Raw genomic sequence first — 2,500 nt, forward strand, 5'->3', positions numbered from 1 at the left:
AACATTAGTTCTGTGAACATCTCTGTCATAACCAAAGTGAAACATCTGTAAATGAATCCGATGGAATGGATTGATGAAACCGGTGAAGCTTTAATAAACACCAGTATACGTTATCCCATAAGATTACAGTGTCATCAGGGAATGAACAGGGATTAACTTCCTCAAACCGGATTACAGATTATATTCTGATTATGTTTATGGTGCTTTGATTTTTCTGTGCTTTCAATCATCCGACAGAATATTTCAGATGATGTTGATTCGATGAAGATTATAAAACATCTGAACTGACGCTGAGACCAATTATGAACTGACGGAGCTCAAGGTCCCTTTAGTGTCTGTTCTGGACCTTTGATCACATCACATGATCTTCTACCACAGACGAACAGGACCAGGTCCGCGGTGGAGGACCAGGGTGGTCCTGAACCGGACCAGATCCGCCGTGGTCCTGAACCGGTCCAGATCCGCCGTGGTCCTGAACCGGACCAGGTCCGCGGTGGAGGACCAGGGTGGTCCTGAACCGGACCAGATCCGCCGTGGTCCTGAACCGGTCCAGATCCGCCGTGGTCCTGAACAGGACCAGGTCCGCGGTGGAGGACCAGGGTGGTCCTGAACCGGACCAGATCCGCCGTGGTCCTGAACCGGACCAGGTCCGCGGTGGAGGACCAGGGTGGTCCTGAACCGGACCAGATCCGCCGTGGTCCTGAACCGGACCAGGTCCGCGCTGGAGGACAACCGTGGTCCTGAACCAAACCAGATCCGCCGTGGTCCTGAACCGGACCAGGTCCGCGCTGGAGGACAACCGTGGTCCTGAACCAAACCAGATCCGCCGTGGTCCTGAACCGGACCAGGTCCGCGCTGGAGGACAACCGTGGTCCTGAACCAAACCAGATCCACCGTGGTCCTGAACCGGACCAGGTCCGTGCTGGACGACCACGCTGGTCCTGAACCGGACCAGGTTCGCGGTTCAGGACCACCGTGGTCCTGAACCCCGGACCAGATCCACGGTGGTCCTGAACAGGAACAGGACCAGGTCCGCGGTGGTCCTGAATATTTTTACTCATTATCAAACCTTCTCTTCATGAACGTTTTCTTCTTTCTGTTTGTGTTGGAACCTGATATGATATGATCCCGTGTTTGTGTGTGTGTGTGTGTGTGTGTGTGTGTGTGTGCTCAGCATCCATTAGCATGAGACTGAAAGATTCAGTTGGTCCCTGGAGTCTCGCTTCAGTTGGAGATGGAGGAAGTCGTTACTAACATCCATCTGCTACAGGACACTCACATGGAGTGAGGAAGAGGAAGAGTAGGAGGAAGAGGAAGAGGAAGAGTAGGAGGAAGAGGAAGAGGAAGAGTAGGAGGAAGAGGAAGAGTAGGAGGAAGAGGACGAGGATGAGGAAGAGAGAAAGGACGAGGATGACTTTACAACTGAAATGAGAGAATCACTGTGTGAGTAACTCTACTCTCCAGTTACACACTCTCCAGTTACACACACACACACACACACAGAGTGTGTGTGTGTGTGTGTGTGTGTGTGTGTGTCGCAGGACAGAGGATATTTTTAGCAGCGCGGAGAGAAATAATTCAGTGCGATCACAGAGCAGCTCGTTCAGCTTCTCCCTGACGGAGGAGAGGACCCCCCCCCCCCCTCCCCAGGTAGGGGTGGTTAGGCTCTGCCTCCTGGATCGTAGGCGTGAAACAGGAAGCAGCTGAGACTTTTAATACGGTAAACGACCAGATGATCATGTGACGTGAATAACTGACGGTGTGCACCTGGTGTAAGCCCCGCCCCTTCTTGGTTTTGATTGACTTCCTCTGACCTCTGATCTTTACAGATGTTCGGAGACGTCGTGACACGTCAGGTCATTTTCAGTGTGTCGTCGCTAAGGGCAACGACAGAAACGTCCTCAGATCTACTTCCGGTTTCGTCCAGTGACCATCTGAACACCCCTGACCCCTGACCTTCTGCTGCCTCTCTTATAATCATCACAGTTTTCAGTCTTTTAGTCTTTTATGATAATTGATTCATGTTAAACCTCACGTGATCAATAAAGTTTCAGATTGTTGGAGCTTCACTCGGGATCACGGTGCGTTAACGGTTCAGTTACCGTCAACCACAACCAGAGTCCGGTACCTGTCCGCTCTCACTCACCTGTGTGCGGATCATGGACGCAGTCAGAGGAGTTTCCGATCCGGTGGAAGTCCTCTCGTGAGCTCCGTCTCTTCACGGGGATGGAGCGCGGGACAGGGCGGGACCGAGAACCGGGGAGAGTTCTCCGAGGACGGGCTGGGCGGACGAGATGACGCGTCGAGCTGCCGGAGGAGAAGGACCAACAGACCGGATGTTGGACTGGAGCCCTTCAAAATAAGTGACAAATAAAATCAGAGGGGACGTCGGTGAACCAGAACCAGTTTTATTGGATCATTGGTTCGGTTCTTCATACTGTGACGTCATGACCTCATTATGTAAAGTGACTTAATGTCTGTTGTGATTTGATGATATACA

The 2,500-nt window shown here is 52.0% G+C and overlaps 1 protein-coding gene and 1 long non-coding RNA gene across 2 annotated transcripts in view; one reads left to right on the forward strand and one right to left on the reverse strand.

The window, feature by feature from the left end:
- tph2 (tryptophan hydroxylase 2 (tryptophan 5-monooxygenase)) overlaps positions 1-2,500 on the reverse strand; it is a 15,566-nt gene that overhangs the window by 6,675 nt on the left and 6,391 nt on the right. Inside the window, exon 11 of the transcript XR_007030943.1 lies at positions 2,147-2,352. The gene's annotated coding sequence lies outside the window, so the exon portion shown is untranslated. The remainder of the gene's footprint in view (positions 1-2,146; positions 2,353-2,500) is intronic.
- LOC118314833 overlaps positions 1-2,500 on the forward strand; it is a 4,434-nt gene that overhangs the window by 1,912 nt on the left and 22 nt on the right. The window contains exons 3-4 of the long non-coding RNA XR_004794727.2: positions 1,175-1,720; positions 1,830-2,500. The exon at positions 1,830-2,500 is cut by the window's right edge and continues 22 nt beyond it. This is a non-coding gene — a long non-coding RNA (uncharacterized LOC118314833). The remainder of the gene's footprint in view (positions 1-1,174; positions 1,721-1,829) is intronic.

The sequence above is a fragment of the Scophthalmus maximus genome, chromosome 7 (genome assembly GCF_022379125.1).
Source record: "Scophthalmus maximus strain ysfricsl-2021 chromosome 7, ASM2237912v1, whole genome shotgun sequence".
NCBI lineage: Eukaryota > Metazoa > Chordata > Actinopteri > Pleuronectiformes > Scophthalmidae > Scophthalmus > Scophthalmus maximus.